The sequence below is a fragment of the Brassica rapa genome, chromosome A08, assembly GCF_000309985.2.
Source record: "Brassica rapa cultivar Chiifu-401-42 chromosome A08, CAAS_Brap_v3.01, whole genome shotgun sequence".
NCBI classification, from domain to species: Eukaryota; Viridiplantae; Streptophyta; class Magnoliopsida; order Brassicales; family Brassicaceae; genus Brassica; species Brassica rapa.
Genome location: NC_024802.2, coordinates 6,598,732 through 6,621,536, shown reverse-complemented (window position 1 = coordinate 6,621,536; position 22,805 = coordinate 6,598,732). Strand labels below are relative to the sequence as shown.

General features: G+C 36.5%; 5 long non-coding RNA genes across 7 annotated transcripts; 2 read left to right on the top strand and 3 right to left on the bottom strand.

Annotated features, from left to right (window-relative positions):
- The first annotated feature begins 7,913 nt into the window (after nt 1-7,913).
- On the top strand, nt 7,914-20,988 carry LOC117127190. 3 transcript variants are annotated; one of them, XR_004450006.1, is made up of 3 exons: nt 7,914-9,004; nt 19,302-19,631; nt 20,122-20,988. It is a non-coding gene; the product is annotated as an uncharacterized LOC117127190 (long non-coding RNA). The 3 variants fall into 3 exon arrangements; XR_004450005.1 differs by lacking the exon at nt 7,914-9,004 and adding an exon at nt 17,262-17,320 and having other exon boundaries at nt 19,284-19,631; XR_004450004.1 differs by lacking the exon at nt 7,914-9,004 and adding an exon at nt 18,212-18,307 and having other exon boundaries at nt 19,284-19,631.
- LOC117127192 lies at nt 9,124-12,437 on the bottom strand. Its single transcript, XR_004450008.1, has 2 exons — nt 11,760-12,437; nt 9,124-10,572 (listed from the first exon to the last, which is right to left on the bottom strand). It is a non-coding gene; the product is annotated as an uncharacterized LOC117127192 (long non-coding RNA).
- On the top strand, nt 13,314-14,179 carry LOC117127194. Its single transcript, XR_004450010.1, has 2 exons — nt 13,314-13,725; nt 14,063-14,179. It is a non-coding gene; the product is annotated as an uncharacterized LOC117127194 (long non-coding RNA).
- Nucleotides 15,075-21,684, bottom strand: LOC117127193. The gene is made up of 2 exons (XR_004450009.1): nt 21,506-21,684; nt 15,075-16,171 (listed from the first exon to the last, which is right to left on the bottom strand). It is a non-coding gene; the product is annotated as an uncharacterized LOC117127193 (long non-coding RNA).
- LOC117127191 lies at nt 16,850-21,495 on the bottom strand. Its single transcript, XR_004450007.1, has 4 exons — nt 21,176-21,495; nt 19,851-20,026; nt 17,769-17,864; nt 16,850-17,111 (listed from the first exon to the last, which is right to left on the bottom strand). It is a non-coding gene; the product is annotated as an uncharacterized LOC117127191 (long non-coding RNA).
- Nucleotides 21,685-22,805: the final 1,121 nt, after the last annotated feature.

The following is a 22,805-nucleotide window of genomic DNA, read 5'->3' as shown; positions in this document are numbered from 1 at the left end:
TCACCATCTAAAACTAGAGACTGATCAGAAACTAATGCAAACGCACTCTGAAACTTCCTTAATTTTTAACTATTGCCAGTTGCATTGTCAACGGTAACACATAAGACCCTCTCAACTCCCTATTCAGCCAAGCAATATAATAAAACATATGCTATAGTCTGAACTTTGTGATCCGTTACGTGTTTAAATCCTATGATCAGCTTCTTGAGTCGCCACAAAGCATTAATATAATGCACCGTAATGACCATGTAACTATCACCTACAAAGCATAAAGTAATAACGAATGTGAATTAGTTTCTCGAAAAATGTTAACTTGTTAATCAAGTATGTTTCTAATGTATTACATGTTGTTTGGGAAACCCAAATATCTGTAGTGATGAACAAACTTTGTTTGTTGCATAAAAAACATCTCTTCAATTCCTCTGTCTTTTCCACATACGTTTTCACGATGTCTTTAGTCAAAGCCCTTCTTGAATGAGGATTGTATCCTAGCTTTATCTACAGACATATAAAACATAGCCATAGATTATATGAAAATAAAAACAACAAACACTTAGAGCAAGATGAATAACACTTAAGAACAACAAACCTTTTTACAGAAATGCTTCCAGGCCACACTATCGACAAACGCTAAAGTCATTTGGCCCATCACAATCATCTCGCCCGTAGCTTCTATAAACACAGCTTCAGTAACTTTACTCGCCTTGAGCTTCCCATCCTCAGAGACATTTTCTTGTTTATATTTTATTACTGCTAACCACGCTTGATAGTTTTTGCAAACCTCGAGATGTTTCTTGTTGGGGTCAAAATCGGTACGACGGAATCAATGACCAAAACTTTCCGCAAAAATAAAGATACGTTTTATAAACACGAGAATTTGTTTTATAAAATTCTAAGGACTTTCCGAACAAAGGAAATCTGCACGAAACTTGGAAATTGTCATCTCGGAAAAACGAACGAAACAATCTCTGATTACACGATTGCCTAAGTTAAGCGAAAAACAGCAAAAACCGCATCCGCCACACTACAAGCAGGTTCGACCGAACCAGTTTGACGTGCGACAAGCCGAACCAGCCAGTTCAGCTCGCCGCACGACAAACAGGCTCGTCCCGGACCAGCTCGCCGTACGGCGAGCTGATCACCTCAAATCAGTTAGCCGTACGGAGAGCTGAACCAACCCGGTTCGGCTCGCCGTACGTCGAGCTGTCCGTCCTGAGCCTCGCTCCCCCGCATTCTCAGCACAAGACATACGTCCTTCGATTCGATCATGCTCTGAACCATGGTCGAAACGTCTCTCGTTTCATCTCGATCCGTCTTACCATTCGAGTTTTACGATAAAAATCGAAAAAGTCTTCTTTTCTCGTAAAATTCGGGAAGATCATATAAAACGTCAACGATTAGACGGAACATCGTACATTGTCAAAATATACGATTAAATCGAGATGTTTTATGAAAACGGCATCGTATCAGGAAACGATCTCGCCTAAAATCGTAAAACGGTTTTATCGCAAAACGGCTCGGAAAGTCCTAAAACGTGATAAAAGCCTATTCACGATTTAGACGATGTCCAGCCCAAAGATACAATGACGGTTTGACTATTTACTCGCAGAAAGAACATAAATGTCAAGTTTGAAGATAAATGTCAAGTTTGAAGATAAATAAAAGATTTCCGAAGAAAAATGGAAAGATCGAGATAAATGGAAGATTTCCGATAGATTCGAATCTGGGCGAAAAGGAAGGACTAAACCGCCTAGGGAGGAGTATATAAGCAGAAGGCCAAGGACAGAAGAAGAGATACGATTTTCAGAGCTCTCACCACCAAAACTTAGCACTTAGGAATATTTCCGTTTTTGTTATCGAGCTGCGTCTCAACTAGGGTTTTAGTCTTAAGATTTCTCGAACTAGGAAACTCGCCGACGGCTCTCGCAGCTAAGGCTTTACCTCGTTGTACCACTCTTACACATAATCAAAATAAGATCCTTCTTGCTCTCAATCTCGTTTTCAAAATACTTTTACTTATTCCCATCGTTAACTTGATTGCTTGTGTGCGGTTCCGCAGATAGTCGGGTCCTCTGGGAAATTAGGGTTTTCCCTAAGTTCCTTAATTTACGGAAATCGACAAGGGTGAATTTCGGTTCCCACATTTCTCCAGGTTCAAAGTCCCTGATGTGGTGAGACACGAAAAGTTATTCTGACAGTAGCTGCATAGACACCGGTCTCTGTCCTCCTTAGTTCTTGTATAATGTTCTCACACTTCTGATATTGTTGGAAGGATCTGCTTCACTTTAGATGGTTGAGAACTTGCACCACTAAATTGTTTCCTTTTGTCATTGTTACTCCGCGTCATCTTCTTTCTACGGGTTTCTCAATCATGAGATGATGCCGAGTCCATTTATAAGGTATTTTATTGTGAAGATCCATCTACTAGACATAGCTTTCTTTCCTTCAGGCAGCTCACTCTCATACCAAGTGTCATTCTTAATCATTGCTTCAGCTTCGTCTCCCACTGAATATCTCCATACCCTGTTCTAGCATAGCCTCTTCATATGACCTTAGTACATAACTTTCATCCAAGCTGACCATGAATGTACAATGTTCTTCAGGGCATTGCGCAAAATAACATACAGCCTGTGAGGGATGCTCCACTACCTGTGCATGGTAGTAAACTCTTGTGTTGACCCAGTTAGATGGATCCTTTCTTATCCTAGTGCTTCTTCTTAATGGTTGCACCAATTGTTCAGCTTCTTGAACTGGTTCTTGCTCAGCTTATTCTTGATCACTACTAGAAGTTCTGATGTGCCCCAGTCCATGGATCAGAACATGGAACCAGCTCAGCATGGAGATCAGGACGTCCTGAACAATTCAACCGAGGTTCGCCCATCCGACCGTACCAATCAGACTAACCGAGCCGTGTACCAGATCGACCCACGTACGTCCGCAATGGAGTATCAGCTGGAACCACGACCAGACGAGTGAACTGACCGTACCAGGGCTCGTCTTTCCCAATCTTGTCAACATTCTAAGGACAATAGTCGAGCAAGACTTAGCTTGGGTCCGGAAGAACCCAAAGACTGACATGCATTTTCACCCGGTGGACCATCCGAACAGTCCCACGTGTGTCCTTCTCCTTACCGCTGTGCACCCATCTGGTTCGGATGAACCTGGACAGTAGCCGAAAGGTCATCCTTGACCAATCTGCACAGAAGACTGAGTCTTTGACTCAATTATTATTTTTAGTCAATATTTCTATTTTCTATGTATTATTTTTCGTGTTCTTATTTATTTCTCTTTGACTACAAACACTATATATATGTAGTCTCATTCTATGAATAAAATCAGTCTAAGTTTGAGTTTATTTTCGTTTTCTTCTTTTCTCTGAGTGAGAGAGAGTGCTCTTTAGCTAGTTCATTGGTGTGAACCGGCATGTTGATTTGGTGGTCAGCCAATTCATCTTTGTGTGTAGTTTGGTGGTTAACCAACGCACTACATTCTTTCTTAGGTGGTTAGCCTTAGATTGTGGGTATATCAAGAGACATTCCGCATCTCTTGACGATCCTTTCAATTCGTCTATGTTCCAGAAGTGCCATTTGCCTTCTCGGATCATATCCAACACCCAGCTAAAGTGATCCTCCAATTTAGGGCGTATCAAGTGGTATCAGAGCCACTTTGGCTGGTTTGTTTTCATTTCATCTTTTCATCTGCTCATCTCTTCACAAATCTCTTTTATTATTTCTTGTTGGATCCGGACTGTACCTTTACTCCTTTGTGATCGCCTGTTATTAAAAAACAAAAAAAAACATTAAAAAGAACGTTTTTTGGCTTGAATCACTTCTGAAGAGAAATCCAGTGGGAGTGGTGGAAGAGAAACCATGCTGCCTGAAGAGAAACCCAGCCTTAGGACAGTTAAGGCGGATCCATATAAAAATCTCTTCATCTTTCTTTCTCTTTTCTTTTACCCATAAAAGGTTGTTTTGGTTTTTGATTGCTGATTTTTGACTCCCTATCATCCTTTGAACAAGTGAAAAGAACTTTGAGTGATCACCTAAAAATCGTGAGCTAAAACACTTTGAGAGTGTGAGGATTTTTATTTGCTAACTCTTTTGTTAAGTGTTTTTCAGGATGTTTGGACTTCATAAGAAATCAAATCAGGCTTCAAAACCACAACAAGACGTTTTTATCTTTTTAAAACCGTGTTTGAAAAAGAGCAATTAATTTTTGGAGATAAGGAACAGTTTGCTTCTACTGAGTTTGATTTTCTGCAGAAACAAAGAAACAAAATGAAGAGACAAAACAGGTTAGATGATGATGAGAATAGGGTCAGAAATGGTGATCGTCCCATCACCAAAGCCAAGAGAAGCAACAATACGCTTGGTCGGAATGAGCTTCAGACTTATGCCAGTTTGGAGAAGATGTTGCATAAGGCAATTTTTGCTATTCAGCAACTCAAAAAGAAGGAAAACACCAACACTTCTTCTGCACCAAAACAGCATTGTAATTTTTCTTCTCTTTCAAATTCCTATTTGAAAACTAATGTGTTTTCTTTTGATAAAAGCAAAAAGGCTATGAAAACCACAAGCAAAGCTCTTTTTGGTGCGCTTCAAATGCCATAGGATCGGTCATTATGCTAACAAGTGCCAAAACCAGAATGACAAAGTTGAAACCGAGTCAGAAAAAGAAGAATTTTCAGACCTATTGCCAATTTTCTATTATTATGGACATGAGCCAATGGCAGGTTTGAAATCTTGTGAACATAAGACATTTGCTTCTCAATCTGAATCAATTCCTGAAAATTTTTGTTTGCAATTAACCATTTTACAATCGGAGAATCCAAGTAGTTTTGAATTGATTTCTCAGTTTGAAAAAGATTTTAAAAACGTTTTGAATAAGAATGAAATTTCTGATCCTTTGAATTCTCTTGATATTGGTGCATATGACAACTCGACCTCTTATTTGAGAGAGGAAATATCACTCTTTAGGGTAATTTGAGTGATATCAATTCACATGTGTTCCAGAGATGGCTTTTACTTGCCGAGAACTTGAAAAGAAGGCTGATCACTTATAACCTTGGTTGGAGTTCGGTTGATCAGATAACAAGCTGTAGCAACTCCATCACTCCAAAACCTCTTTGGAACATTGTCTTTAAACATCATAGACCTTACTACTTCCATAAGGTGACGATTCTTTCTCTCACCTACTACATTTTGCTGAGGAGTGTAAGGGCAGCTCGTTTGGTGTAGATCCCATGTTAAGCAAGGTGTTGTTTGAAATTTTGACTTGTGTACTCACCACCATTATATGATCTAAAAGTTTGAATCTTAGCATTGAAATAGTTAGTCACATAGTTTTGATTTTTTTTAAAAGCTTCAAAAACCCTATTTTTAGATTGAATTAAAGTTAATCAGGTGTATTTTGCTTTTTCATCTATGAATGTGACAAAGTATTTATAATTATCCCTAGATAAGCAAGGTGCAATCCACACATCAGAATGAATCAAATCAAAATTATTTACATAGATAGTAGATGATTTAGGGAACACAGTCTTACAATGCTTGCCTAGAATACAAGCTTCACAATCATAATTCTCAAAAACAACACCTGTTAACATCAAGTTCAAAACTCTAACATAAGGAAGACCTAGTCTAGCATGCCACAAAGCATTTTTATTCAAAACAAAAGCATAATTAACTAAGCAGCTAAAATCAGGAGCATGAGTAAACTCTTCAAGTAAATAGAGATCTCCTTTAGTTGTTACTCCTTTCTCAATCAGTTGATTGCTCTCAATATCCTGAAACTTCACATCATTAGGACTATGGACAGTAGACGCATTTTCAATCAACCTAACAGTTCTATATGTATCATGAGTGAGAGCTGGTTCATTACTTAGATATCAAGCGACATATGAGTGATCACAAATACTAGCAATCCTAGAGGCACGTAATGCATATCCATAAGTGTTACCAAGAGTGTTACCAATATACTTGAGCATTTTGACAAGAGCATCAATTTCTGATTTCCTTATGCCATCATGCTCATTGGACCGGCTTGCCTGATTGGTAGACAGAGGAGCATAGGTCACTAGAGCCTTTCTTTCACCATCTCACGCTTGTCTCCCTCACTTCCCTTGCTTGAGCCTGCTTCACTTGTTCCATACTGCTCAGATGAACCATATGTCACATGAGCTCTTGCTTCCCTTTCCTTCATGAACTTGGTTGGCTTCAAGTGAGGATGAAGTATCCAACACTGGCGCTTCTTGTGTTTCTGCCTCTTGCAATGATCATAGTTATCCCTGAACTTCTTCTCTTCATACCTTTAGTGTGCGGCCTTGTTTGCTTGTGGAGCTTCAGCTTGTTATCTAGAAAGAGTTCTCCTTTGCTTCCAAAGAGTCCAAGAGACCCTTGTTCCTTCTGAACTTGTGCACACACATTTTCAAGATCAGGCAGCTTGCCAGACCTCAAGATATTCTAAGTTAATTAAATATCATAGGAGTTAACATGAAGAAGGGATCCCACTTTCCAATCAAATGATTCTAGTTTCCTGTTTGGGAATACGTCAACTTCTTTATCATTCTAATCAAACCGGGATGAATGACAATATGAGAAGCTTGATTTGGATACACTAACTAGTGGATAATCACCAGGAAGTTGAATAAATATGATAGGAGTTATTATTAAGAAGGGATCCCACTTTCAAATCAGGTGATTCTACTTTCCCGGTTTGGGAATATGACAACTTCTTCGTCATTCTAATCAAACTAGGATGAATGACGATGTGAGAAACTTTATTTGGATAAATTAATTGCTCACATCGTCCGTTGAACGATAATGTTCATCCCACGTAGATCGATACTTTTCATCTCGCATCGATCGACATTGTTCATCGCAACACTGCTCATCTGGACAGTATTCATCCAGTGAAAAACTACACTACTTGCAGGGAGGCAGAGAAGATCAAAATGCTCATACATAAGGTCGATGAGAATGGGATTTTAAGAGACGAAGAAGGTCGCACTTGCAACAACGCAGGACATTTGATTAATGCTCAGGGTGCTGTAATCTCTGATGTAATTAATGGTTCTGAGGTGAATGACTTTGACCTGAACCGAGAGTGCTATGATTGGATAGGTCAGGACCCTTCCAAGTTCTTCCTCACCAAGATCCCAGAAACAACATCGAAGAGCTTGAGGATCTAGTGTCAAGGAGTGAGCATAATGGAGTGTCTGAATACCACATGCTCTACACAATCTTTCCCTATTCTATCTCTGGGGATGCATTCAGCTGGTTCAGTCAACTACATCCAGGATCTCTAACCAGCTCGGTGGACATTGAAAGAGCCTTCCTTTAAAAATTTCTTGATGAGGCTGAAGCAACTCGGGAAAATGAGAAGAATGATAAGCGGGACATGCTCGTTGAAAGTTGGCAGATAAAGAGGGAATATCAGATTCTGAGACAGTTGGTCGACTACATTATTCTAGAGGGTGATAAACAACATGGATCTGGAGAGCTGAGCAGAGAAGAAGAAGCTGAGACTAGTGATCCGACCTCAGCATCGATCACCAACACTACCTCAACATCTATCGACACCATCACCTCAAAATTAATCGACACAAATTCATGTTGTCGATCGACACCTATTGAAATCCTTGAAAGTTCGAGTTGTCCTCAGGACATTGCAGACTTGACATTGGTGAGCACAGATGAATCAAGTTGTTATATTGTCTCAGATGTAGCCAAAAAGATCACCATGGAATATTTCTTGGAGCTAGAAGAATTCTTGGAGCTAGAAGAGAGAGAAAAGCTTGAATATCTAGATTATGATAGGGAAGTCACTATGGAAGACTTTTTAGAGCTTGAGGAATGGCTTGACTCGGAGCAGAATCTGGATGAAGAACGAAATACTATGAGAAAAGACTTGGAGACTTAGTTAAAAGCTAGAATCGATCGACACCAACATAATGAGATCGATCAACACCCGCCCTACATCATTGACCATTACCCTATCTATATTTTCGATCACCACCCACTATATAGCATCATCTATACCCACCCGACTGCATCGATCAACACCCATTGTTGGACGAATTGCAGAGTTGTGTGGTTGAGCTGGAACCGATTGAGGAATGAATGCACCAACCTGAGAGCTCGCACCTTGCTATCCCCGAACTTTTGAGATGACCTATATGCGCAGAAGAAGCTGCTGAGATTTACAAAAGAGTGAAAAAGATACATGACCCTGTGAAGTTTGTGGTTCCATGCGCTGTGGTTGAAGTTGAATTTCCTATCCCACCAGATAGAAGTGTGCATTCTCCTACAATTAGGTTCTTGATGATCATATGTATGCAGTAGCTTCTCAGAGATGGTTGATATTTAGAGGTGAAGTTGACAAAGGCTCAACCAAAGCAGCATCAATCGACACTACGAATTCTTTATCGATTGACACCTGGCGCGTATAAGAGCAGAAGAAGTTTGAAGTGTGTCAAAACATTTTTGATGGAGGCACCACCATGCGATCAGACAAGTTTGGGGGGGGGGGGAAAGAGAAAAAGGACTAAGGACAGTCCTCAGTTATCATTCATTCTTCACTTCTCAAATGGTATCAGAAAATCCAGAGTGCGCAACAGATGCTTCTCACAGCCATCTGGAAAGCTTCGAGCACTCCTTATTGCTGAGAACATAGACAAAGGAGAAGAGTCTATGGAGGCTTTCACAAAAAAGTATGATGACGCTTTGGAAAGAAGGCACTGAGACTTGGTTTGGAGCAAGTTCTCATTCTCATCCGGGCTGATTCAAATCTCCAGAAATCAAGCTAATGACTGAAAATAAGCGCTAAGTGTGAGGAAACCCACTATTAGGTAATTTCTTTAAAGCTTAGTTTAATTTCATAGGAGTTAAGTTGTCATATTCCCAAACAGGAAAATTGGGATCACTTTATTTGAAAGTGTGATAACTTCTTCATTCTAACTCCTATGTGATTTATTCAACTTCCTGGTGATTCTCCACTACTTAATGTATCCAAATACAGCTTCTTACATCACAAATCATTCTGGCTTGATTATAATGACGAAGAAGATTTTATATTCTCAGATAGGAAACTAGGAATCACCTGATTTGAAAGTGGAATAACTTAATCCCTAACTCCTATGAGATTTATTCAACTTCCTAGTAATTCTCCACTACCTTATGTATCCAAATCAAGTTTCTTACATTGCGATTCATCCTGGTTTTACTAGAATAACGAAGAAGTTGCATATTCCCAAACTGAAAAAATGGAATCACCTTACTAAAAAGTGGAATAACTTCTTCATCCTAACTCCTATGAGATTATTTCAACTTCTAAGTAATTCTCTACTACCTTATGTATCCAAAGCAAGTTTCTTACATTGCGATTCATCCTGGTTTGATTAGAATGACAAAGATGTTGTCATGTTCCTAAACAGGAAAACTGGAATCACTTGATTTGAAAATAGAATAACTTCATCATCCTAACTCTCATGATATTTACTCAACTTCCATGTGACTCTCCACTATTTTCTGTATCGAAATCAAGCTTCTTACATCGCCATTCATTCTGGTTTGATTAAAATGATGAAGAAGTTGTCATATTCCCAAACAGGAAAAATGGGATCATTTTATTTGAAAGTGGGATAACTTCTTCATTTTACCTCCTATGTGGTTTATTCAACTTCATGGGGATTCTCCACTACTTAATGTATCCAAATACAACTTCTTATATCGCGATTCATCCTGGTTTGATTAAAATGACGAAGAAGATGCCATATTCCAAAACAGAAAACTGGAATCACATGATTTGAAAGTGGGATAACTTCTTCATCCTGACTACTATGTGATTTATTCAACTTCCTGGTGATTCTCCACTAGTTTATCTATCCAAATTGAGCTTCTTACATTGTGATTCATTCTGGCTTGATTAGAATGACGAAGAAGTTGTCATATTCTCAGATAGGAAAACCGGAATCACCTGATTTGAAAGTGGAATAACTTCATCCCTAACTCCTATGAGATCAATTAAACTTCGTAGTAATTCTCCACTACCTAATGTATCCAAATCAAGTTTCTTATATTGCGATTCATCCTGGTTTGAATATAATAGCGAAGAAGTTGCATATCCCAAACTGAAAAATTGGAATCACCTTACTAGAAATTGGGATAACTTCTTCATCCTAACTCCTATGAGATGATTTCAATTTCCAAGTAATTCACTACTACCTTATGAATCCAAAGCAAGTTTCTTACTTTGGGATTCATCCTTGTTTGATTAGAATGACAAAGATGTTGTCATGTTCCCGAACAAGAAAACTGAAATCACTTGATTTGAAAATGGGATAACTTCATCATCCTAATTCTTATGATATTTAGTCAAGTTCCATGTGACTCTCCACTATTTTATGTATCGAAATCAAGCTTCTTACACCGTTCATCCAGGTTTGATTAGAATGATGAAGAAGTTGTCATGTTCACAAATATGAAAACTAGGATCACGTGATATGAAAGTGGGATAACTTCTTCATCCTAACTCCTATGAGATTTATTCAAGTTCTTGGTGATTCTCCACTACCTTATGTATCCAAATCAAGCTTCTAACATAGCGATTCATCTTGGTTTGATTAGAATCACGAAAAGATTGTTATATTCCCAACAAGAAAACTGGAATCACCTGATTTGAAAGTGGAATAACTTTATCCCTAAGTTCTATGATATGTATTGAACTTCCATGGGTCTCACCACTATTTTATGTATTCAAGTTAAGCTTCTTACATCACCATTCATCCTGGTTTGATTAAAATGACGAAGAAGTTGTCATGAAAACTGAGATCACCTAATACGAAAACTGAGATCACCTAATACGAAAGTGGGATAACTTCTTCATCATAACTCCTATGTGATTTATTCAACTTCCTGGTGACTCTCCACTTGTTTATGTATCCTAATACAACTTCTTACATCGCGATTAATCTTAGCTTGATTAGAATGACGAAGAAGTTGACATATTCCCAGACAGAAAAACCGGAATCACCTGATTTGAAAGTTGAATAACTTCATCCCTAACTCCTATGAGATTTATTCAACTTTTGAGTAATTCTCCACTACCTTATGTATCAAAATCAATCATCTTACATTGCAATTCATCCTGGTTTGACTAGAATGACGAAGAAGTTCTCATGTTCCCAAACAGGAAAACTGAAATCACCTGATTTGAAAGTGGAATAATTTCATCATAAAAACTCCTATGATATTTATTCAACTTCCATGTGACTCTCCACTATTTTATGTATCCAAATTAAGCTTCTTATATTGCCATTTATTCTGGTTTGATTAGAATGACGAAGACGTTGTCATGTTCCCAAATAGGAAAACTAGGATCACCTGATATGAAAGTGGGATAACTTCTTCATTCGAACTCCTTTTAGATTTATTCAGATTCTTGGTGCTTTTTCACTACTTTACGTATCCAAATCAAGCTTCTAACATAGCGATTCATCCTGGTTTAATTGAATGACGAAAAAGTTGTCACATTTACAAACAGAAAAATTGGGATCACTTTATTTGAAAATGGTATAACTTTATCATCCTAACTCTTATGATATTTAGTCAAGTTCCATGTGACTCCACTATTTTATGTATTGAATTAAAGCTTCTTACATCGCCATTCATCTTGTCATGTTCACAAACAGGAAAACTGGGGTAACTTCTTCATCCTAATTCCTATAATATTTATTCAAATTCTTGGTGATTCTCCACTACTCTATGTATCAAAATTAAGCTTCTAACATAGCAATTCATCCTGGTTTGATTAGAATGACGTAGTCATATTCTCAAACATGAAAATTGGGATCACCTTATTTGAAACTGGGATAACTTCTTCATCCTAAGTCTTATGAGATTTACTCAACTTCCTGGTGATTACCCACTACTTTATGTATCCAAATACGGCTTCTTACATCGCGATTCATCCTGGTTTGATTAGAATGATGAAGAAGTTATCATATTCCGAAACAGAAAAACTAGAATCACCTTATTTGAAAGTGGGATAACTTCTTTATCCTAACTCCTATGCGCTTTATTCAACTTCCTGGAGATTCTCCACTAGTTTGGGTATAGCTTCTTACATAGCGATTCATCCTAGCTTGATTAGAATGACGAAGGAGTTTTCATGTTCCCAAACAGGAAAACTGAAATTACCTTATTTGAAAGTGGGATAACTTCATCATCCTAACTCTTATGATATTTATTCAACTTCAACGTGACTCTTGACTATTTTTTGTATCCAAATCAAGCTTCTTGCATCGCCATTCATTCTGGTTTGATTAGAATGACGAAGAAGTTTTCTTGTTCCCAAACAGGAAAACTAGGATCACATGATATGAAAATGGGATAATCTCTTCATCCTAACTCCTATGAGATTTATTCAAATTATTGGTGATATTCCACTACTTTATCTATCCAAATCAAGCTTCTAACATAGTGGTTCATCATGGTTTGATAAGAATGACGAAAAAGTTGTCATATTCCCAATCAGGAAATCTGGAATCACCTGATTTGAAAGTGGAATAAATTAATCCCTAACTCCTATGATATTTATTCAACTTCTATGTGACTCTCCAGTATTTCATGTATCCAAATTGAGCTTTTTACATCGCCATTCATCATGGTTTGATTAGAATGATAAAGAAGTTTTCATGTTCCGAAATAGGAAAATTGGATCACCTTTTTTGAAAGTGTGATAATTTGTTCATTCTACCTCCTATGTGATTTATTCAACTTTCTGGTGATTCTCCACTACTTGTTATATCCAAATACAGCTTCTTACATCGCGATTCATCCTTGTTTGAAAGTGGAATAACTTCATCCCTAACTCCTATGAGATTTATTCAACTTCCTAGTAATTCTCCACTACCTTATGTATCAAAATCAAGGTTCTTATTTTGCGATTCATCCTTGTTTGAATAGAATAACGAAGAAGTTGCATATTCCCAAATTAAAAAATTGGAATCACCTTACTAGAAAGTGGGATAACTTCTTCATCCTAACTCCTATGAGATTATTTCAACTTCCAAGTAATTCTCTACTACCTTATGTATCCAAATCAAGTTTCTTACATTGCGATTCAACCTGGTTTGATTAGAATAAAAAATATGTTGTCATGTTCTCAAACAGGAAAACTAGAATCACTTGATTTGAAAATGGTATAACTTCACCATCCAAAATCTTATGATATTTAGTCAAGTTCCATGTGACTCCACTATTATTTGTATTGAAGTATAGCTTCTTACATCACCATTCATCTTGTCATGTTTACAAACAGGAAAACTGGAATCACCTGATATGAAAGTGGAATAATTTCTTCATCCTAACTCCTATGAGATTTGTTCAAATTCTTAGTGATTCTCCAATAGTTTATGTATCCAAATTAAGCTTCTAACATAGCGATTCATCCTGGTTTGATTAGAATGACATTGTCATATTCCCAAACATGAAAATTGGGATCACCTTATTTGAAAGTGGAATAACTTCTTCATCCTAAGTCCTATGAGATTTATTCAACTTCTTGGTGATTTCTCACTACGTTCTGTATCCAAATTCAGCTTCTTACATCGCTATTCATCTTGGATTGATTAGAATGATGAAGAAGTTATCATAGTCTGAAACATAAAAACTGGAATCACCTGATTTGAAAGTGGGATAACTTCTTTATCCTAACTCATATGTGGTTTATTAAACTTCTCGGTGATTCTCCACTAGTTTATCTATCCAAATACAGCTTCTTACATCGCGATTCAGCTAGCTTGATTAAAATGACGAAGAAGTTTTCATATTCCCAAAAATGAACACTAGAATCACCTGATTTGAAAGTGGAATAACTTCATCCCTAACTCCTATGATATTTATTCAATTTCCTAATATTCTCCACTACCTTATGTATCCAAATCAAGTTTCTTACATTGCGATTCATTCTGGTATGGTTAGAATAACGAAGAAATTGTCATATTCCTAAACCGGAAAACTGGAATCACCTTATTTGAAAGTGTGATAACTTCTCTGATAAGATTTATTCAACTTCCTGATGATTCTCCACTACTTCATGTATCCAAATACAACTTCTTACGTAGCGATTCATCCTGGTTTGATTAGAATGACGAAAAAGTTGTCATATTTCCAAATAGGAAAACTGGGATCACCTTATTTGAAAGTGAGATAACTTCTTTATTCTAGCTCCTATGAGATTTATTCAACTTCCTGGTGATTGAGGCTTCTTACATTGCGATTCATCCTGGTTTGATTTGAATGACGAGGATGTTGTCATTTTCCTAAACAGTAAAACCTGATCACCTGATTTGAAACTGAGATAACTTCTTCACCCTAACTCCTTTGAGAGTTATTCAACTTCCTGATAATTCTTCACTACTTTATGTATCCAAATACAACTTCTTACATCGTGATTTATCCTGGTTTGATTAGAAATACGAAGAAGTTGTCATACTCCCAAACAAGAAAATTGAAATCACGTTATTTGAAAGTGGGATAACTTCTCTATCCTAACTCTTACATATTTATTTAACTCTCTGGTGATTCTCCACTACTTTATTGTTGGGGTCGAAAACGGTTACAACGAAGTTTACGTCCAAATCTCCGCAAAATACAAGTATGTCTTTCCGCAACAAATCGTGCTCGGTCAAGAGAACGTCACAACTTATGTTCTTGTGATAAAGCTTCGTTCGAATTCTATTTAGATCAAACATAAGCCATCGGAAACATACCCAAACCAGCTACGGGTAGGTTAGAATATGACAATCAGAACACGGACAAACCAAGCTCGGTCATTATGCAACTACCGCACATGCACGCTATCCGGTCGCTATGTAGTGACCGAGCTCGAGCCAAGCTCGGTCGCTACGTAGCGACCGAGCGCGCGTCTCTAGCGACCAAGCGTGCATTATGTTCGGTCGCTACGCAGTGACCGAGCTCTTCCGAAACGTCAATACGACACTAGTCCATGCATTCTCGTGTACCCTTCGATGCTGTCTCCCGAAGACCGTAGCGAACCCATTTCATGTTTTCCGCCATTCTAAGGAATCAATCAAACTTTCCGGTAAAAACCGCGGAAAGTTCGTTCTTTATCGAAAGAAGCTGTAATAAACGCTTCGAGTCAAAAGACAGCCCAAAGGGACCCATGACATGACTCGAGGCCCAACTTGCGGTTTCTTAACCAACAGCCCGTAAGCCGCATGACGGTTTACGCTTGGTTCGCAAGGAAAGATAAATGTCAAGTTTCCGCGGATAAATACGAAATTTTGAAGATAATTACGAAGATGAAAAAAACTGGAATATCTCCATTTTTATGCTATGACGGCCTAAGGGAAGAAGAGAAAAAGCATAAACCGACCTAGGAGCGAGTATATAAGGAGTCCTAGGCGAGAGGCATGAGAGAGACTTTTTTTCAGAGCAAATTTAGCACTTAGAGGGATTTAGGCATATTTCCGTTTTTGTTATTTCGAGCTGCGACTTAATTAGGTTTAGCCATCTTAGGGTTGCTAGAACTAGGAATCTCGCCGACAGCTCTCACGCTCAGGCATATACCTTGTTGTAACGCTCAAACACAGATTCAGAATAAGATTTATTTTGCTCTCTTTTTATGATTTTTATACTTTGTCGTTGATATCTCGTGTTCTGATTGCTTAGCGTGTGGTAATAACAGATTTCCGGGACCTCTGGGAAATTAGGGTTTTCCTAGTTTCCTAATTTAGCCGGAAATCGACAGTGCAAATTTCGGTTCCCACATTTATGTATCTAAATCAAACTTTTTACGCCGCGATTCATCCTTGTTTGATTAGAATGACGAAGAAGTTTTTTTTTTCCAAATAGCAAAACCGGGATTACCTGATTTAAAAATGGAATAACTTCTTCATCCTAACACCTATGAGATTTATTCAACTTCCTGATGATTCTCCTCTATTTATGTATCTAAATCAATCTTCTTACATCGCGATTTAACTTGGTTTGATTAGAATGACGAAAAATTTGTCATGTTCCCAAACAGAAAAACTTGGATCACATGATATGAAAGTCCGATAACTTCTTCATCCTAATTCCTATGAGATTTATTAAAATTCATGGTGATTCTCCACTATTTTATGTATCAAAATCAAGCTTCTTACCTCGCGATTCATCCTGGTTTGATTAGAATGATGAAAAAATCCTCATTTTCCCAAAAAATAAAACTTGATCACCTGATTTGAAACTGAGTTAACATTTTCATCCTAACTCCTCTGAGATTTATTCAATTTCCTGATGACTCTCCACTACTTTATGTATCCAAATACAGCTTCTTACATCGCTACTCATCTTGGTTTGATTAGAATAACGAAGAAGTTATCACGATATTTTAAAGTAGGAGAGCTTCTTCATCCAAACTCCTACAGATTTATTCAACTTCCTGGTGATGTCCACTACTTTATGTATCCAGATCAAGCTTTTTACATCGCGATTCATCCATGTTTGATTAGAATGACGAGGAAGTTGTCATTTTCCCAAACATGAAAATTGGGATCACTTCATTTGAAAATGGAATAACTTCTTTATGATAAAACCTATGAGATTTATTAAATTTCCAGATGATTCTCCACTATTTATGTATGTTAATCAAGCTTCTTACATCACTTCTCATCTTGGTTTGATTAGAATGATGAAGAACTTGTCATGTTCTCAAACAGGAAAACTTGGATCACCTGATATGAAAGTCGGATAACTTCTTCATCCTAAGTCCTATAAAATTTATTCAACTTCTTGGTGATTCTCCACCATTTTATATATCAAAATCAAGCTTCATATCTCGCGATTCATCCTGGTTTGATTAGAATAACGAAAAAGTTGTCATATTCCCAAACGTGAAGATTGGGACATCTTATTAGAAAGTGGGATAACTTCTACATCCTAACTCCTATGAGATTTAATCAACTTCCTGGTGATTCTCCTCTAGTTTATGTATCCAAATAAAACTTCTTACATCAGATACATCCTGGCTTGATTAGAATGACGAATAATTTATCATATTCACATACATGAAAACTGGAATCACCTTATTTGAAAGTGGGATAACTTCATCCCTAACTCCTATGACATTTATTGAACTTCCTGGTGAGTTTACACTATTTTATGTATCCAAATCAAGCTTTTTATATCGCAATTCAACCTGGTTTGATTAGAATGACAAAGAAGTTGTCATTTTTCCAATCACGAAATTAGGGATCACCTGATTTGAAAGTGAAATAACTTCTTCATCCTAACTCATTTGAGATTTATTCAACGTCTTTAAGCTTCTCCACTACTTAATATATCAAAATACAACATCTTACATTGCGACTATCTTGGTTTGATTAGAATGATGAAGAAGTTGTCATATTTCCAAATATGAAAATATAACCACCTGTTTTGAAAGTGGGATAACTTCTTTATCCTAACTTTTATGAGATTTATTCTAGTAATTCTCCACTATTTTATGAATCTAAATCAAATTTCCAACATCGCGATTAATCTTGGTTTGATTAGAATGACGAAGAAGTTGTCATATTTCCAAACATAAAAACTGGGATAACTTGATTTGAAAGTGGGATAACATCTTCATCTTAACTCCTATGAGATTTATTCAACTTCCTAGTGATTATCCACTACTTTATGTATCCAAATAGAGCTTCTTACATCTTGTTATATTCTCAAACAGTAAAACTGGGATCACCTGATATGAAAGTCAGATACCTTCTTCATCCTAACACCTATGAGATTTATTCAACTTCCTGATGATTCTCAACTACTTTATGTATCCAAATACCGCTTCTTACATCGTGATTCATCCTGGTTTGATTAGAATAAAGAAGAATTTGTCATGTTCCCAAACAAGAAAACTTGGATCACTTGAATTTGTCATATTCCTATGAGATTTCTTCAAGTTCCTGATGATTCTCCACTACTATATGTATCAAAATATAGCTTCTTACGTCGCTATTCATCCTGGTTTGATTAGATTGACAAAGAATTCATATTCCCAAACAGGAAACTGGGATCACCTTATTTGAAAGTGAGATAACTTCTTCATCCAAACTCCTATGAGATTTATTCAACTTCCATGTGATTTTCCACTACTTTATGTATCCAAATCAAATGTCTTACCCCGCGATTGATCCTGGTTTGATTAGAATGACGAAAACGATGTCATATTCCCAAACTTGAAAATTGGGATCATATTATTTGAAAGTGGGATAACTTCTTCATCCTAACTCCTATGAAATTTATTAAACGTTCTGGTGATTCTCCACTACTTTATGTATCTGAATCAAGTGATCCTAGTTTGATTAGAACGACGAACAATTTGTCATATTCACAGACACGAAAACTAGAATCACCTTTTTTGAAAGTGGGATAACTTCATCCCTAACTCCTATGACATTTATTTAACTTCATGGTGATTTTACACTATTTTATGTATCCAAATCAAGCTTTTTTCATCGCAATTCAACCTGGTTTGATTAGAATGATGAATAAGTTGTCATTTTTTCCAAACAGGAAAACAGGGATCACCTGATTTAAAAGTGAAATAACTTCTTCATTCTAACTCATTTGAGATTTATTCAACGTCTTTAAGCTTCTCCACTACTTAATGTATCAAAATACATCATCTTACATTGCGACTATCTTGGTTTGATTAGAATGATGAAGAACTTGTCATATTCCCAAACATGAAAATAGTAACCACTTGTTTTGAAAGTAGGATAACTTCTTCATCCTATCTTTTATGAGTTTTATTCTAGTAATTCTCCACTATTTTATGAATCTAAATCAAACTTCCAACATCGCGATTAATCTTGGTTTGATTAGAATAACGAAGAAGTTGTCATATTCCCAACACATGAAAACTAGGATCACTTGATTTGAAAGTGGGATAAGATAACTTCATCTTAACTCCTATGAGATTTATTCAACTTCCTGGTGATTATCCACTACTTTATGTAACCAAATCAAGCTCCTTACATCTTGTTATATTCCCAAAGAGTAAAACTGGGATCACCTGATATGAAAGTCAGATAACGTCTTCATCCTAAACCTATGAGGTTTATTCAACTTCCTGATGATTCTCCACAATTTATATATCTAAATCAGTCTTCTTACATCGCCATTTATCTTGGTTTGATTAGAATAATGTAGAATTTGTCATGTTCCCAAACAAGGAAACTTGGATCAGTTGAATTTGTCATGTTCCTATGAGATTTCTTCAAGTTCCTGATTATTCTCCAGTACTATATGTATCAAAATACAACTTCTTACATCGCGATTCATCCTGGTATGATTAGATTGAGAAAGAAGTCACATTCCCAAATAGGAAACAGGGATCACCTTATTTGAAAGTGAGATAACTTCTTCATCCTAACTTCTATGAGATTTATTCATATTAATTGTGGTTCTCCACTACTTCATGTATACAAAATCAAGCTTCTACCCCGCGATTTATCCTGGTTTGATTAGAATGACGAAAAAGATGTCATATTCCCAAACATGAAAATTGGGATAATATTATTTGAAAGTGGGATAACTTCTTCATCCTAACTCCTATGAGATTTATTAAACGTCCTGGTGATTCTCCACTACTTTATTTATCCGAATTAAGTGATCCTAGTTTTATTAGAATGACGAACAATTTTTCATATTCACAGACACGAAAACTGAAATAACCTTATTTGAAAGTGGGATAACTCCATCCCTAACTCCTATGACATTTATTCAACTTCCTGGTGATTCTACACTATTTTATGTATCCAAATCAAGCTTTTTATATCGCAATTCAACCTGGTTTGATTAGAATGACAAAGAAGTTGTCATATTTCCAATCAGGAAAACAGGGATCACCTGATTTGAAAGTCAGATAACTTCTTCATCCTAACACCTATGAGATTTATTCAACTTCCTGATGATTCTCAACTACTTTATGTATCCAAATACAGCTTCTTACATCGTGATTCATCCTGGTTTGATTAGAATAAAGAAGAATTTGTCATGTTCCCAAATAAGAAAACTTGAATCACTTGAATTTGTCATGTTCCTATGAGATTTCTTCAAGTTCCTGATGATTCTCCACTACTATATGTATCAAAATACAGCTTCTTACATCGCGATTCATCCTTGTTTGATTAGATTGACAAAGAATTCATATTCCCAAACAAGAAACTTGGATCACCTTATTTGAAAGTGAGATAACTTCTTCATCCACACTCCTATGAGATTTATTCAACTTCCATGTGATTCTCCACTACTATATGTATCTAAATCAAACGTTTTATCCCGCGATTAATCCTGGTTTGATTAGAATGACGAAAACGATGTCATATTCCCTAACTCCTACAGATTTATTCAACTTCCTGGTGATGTCCACTACTTTATATATCCAGATCAAGCTTTTTACATCACGATTCATCCATGTTTGATTAGAATGACGAGGAAGTTGTCATTTTCCCAAACATGAAAATTGGGATCACTTCATTTGAAAATGGAATAACTTCTTTATCATAACACCTATGAGATTTATTAAATTTCCAGATGATTCTCCACTATTTATGTATCTTAATCAAGTTTTTTACATCACTATTCATCTTGGTTTGATTAGAATGATGAAGAACTTGTCATGTTCTCAAACAGGAAAACTTGGATCACCTGATATGAAAGTCGGATAACTTCTTCATCCTAAGTCCTATAAAATTTATTCAACTTCCTGGTGATTCTCCACCACTTTATATATCAAAATCAAGCTTCATATCTCGCGCTTCATCCTGGTTTGATTAGAATAACGAAAAAGTTGTCATATTCCCAAACGTGAAGATTGGGACATCTTATTAGAAAGTGTGATAACTTCTACATCCTAACTCCTATGAGATTTATTCAACTTCCTGGTGATTCTCCACTAGTTTATGTATCCAAATACAACTTCTTACATTAGATACATCCTGGCTTGATTAGAATGACGAATAATTTGTCATATTCACAGACATGAAAACTGGAATTACCTTATTTGAAAGTGGGATAACTTCATCCCTAACTCCTATGACATTTATTCAACTTCCTGGTGTGTTTACACTATTTTATGTATCCAAATCAAGCTATTTATATCTCAATTCAACCTGGTTTGATTAGAATGACAAAGAAGTTGTCATTTTCCAATCAGGAAAACAGGGATCACCTGATTTGAAAGTGAAATAACTTCTTCATCCTAACTCATTTGAGATTTATTCAACGTCTTTAAGCTTCTCCACTAGTTAATATATCAAAATACAGCATCTTACATTGCAACTATCTTGGTTTGATTAGAATGATGAAGAAGTTGTCATATTTCCAAATATGAAAATAGTAACCACCTGTTTTGAAAGTGGGATAACTTCTTCATCCTAACTTTTATGAGATTTATTCTAGTAATTCTCCACTATTTTATGAATCTAAATCAAACTTCCAACATCGCGATTAATCTTGGTTTGATTAGAATGACGAAGAAGTTGTCATATTCCCAAACATGAAAACTAGGATAACTTGATTTGAAAGTGGGATAACATCTTCATCTTAACTCCTATGAGATTTATTCAACTTTCTGGTGATTATCCACTACTTTATGTATCCAAATAGAGCTTCTTACATCTTGTTATATTCCAAAATAGGAAAACTAGGATTACCTGATTTGAAAGTGGAATAACTTCTTCATCCTAACACATATGAGTTTTATTCAACTTCCTCATGATTATCTACAATTTTTCTATCTAAATAAATCTTCTTGCATCGCGATTTATCTTGGTTTGATTAGAATAAAGAAGAATTTGTCATGTTCCCAAATAAGAAAACTTGGATCACTTGAATTTGTCATGTTCCTATGAGATTTCTTCATGTTGCTGATGATTTTCCACTACTATATGTATCAAAATTCAGCTTTTTACATCGCGATTCATCCTGGTTTGATCAGATTGACAAAGAAGTCATATTCCCAAACAGGAAACTGGGATCACCTTATTTGAAAGTGAGATAACTTCTTCATCCTAACTCCTATGAGATTTATTCAACTTCCTGGTGATTCTCCACTATCTTATGTATCCATATACACCGTCTTACATCACGATTCATCCTTGTTTTATTAGAATGACGAAGAAGTTGGTAACTTTTTCATCTTAACTCCTATGAGATTTATTGTTGGGGTCAAAAACGGTTGCGACAAAGTTAATATTCAAATGTCCGAAGAAGTAAGAAAGAATATTTCTACGACAAATACTCTTTCGAAAAAGATTTTTTTTTACGAATAGTCTTGCGGAGAAAACACGAAATCGGAGAAAAACCCGAATAAGGTCGCTGCGTAACGACCAAACACGCATATTGCTCAGTCTCTATGTAGCGACCGAGCTCGAGCCAAGCTCGGTCGCTACATAGCGACCGACCTCAATCCAAGCTATCTCCCGCAGACTGTAGCAAACCCATTTCATGTTTCTCGTCATTTGAAGTCATCAATCGAACTTTTCGATAAAAACCGCGGAAATTCAACTTACGATTTCGAAAGAAGCCGTAATAAACGTTTCGAGTCAACAGAAGACCCAAAGAGACCTAAGACTTGACTCGAAGCCCACTTACGATTTCTTAACCAAAAGCCCGTATACCGAACGACGGTCTATGCTTGGTTTGCAAGGAAAGATAAATGTCAACTTTCCGCGGATAAATACGAAGTTTTGGAAGATAATTACGAAAATCGGGAAAAATGGAATATCTCCATTTTTAAGC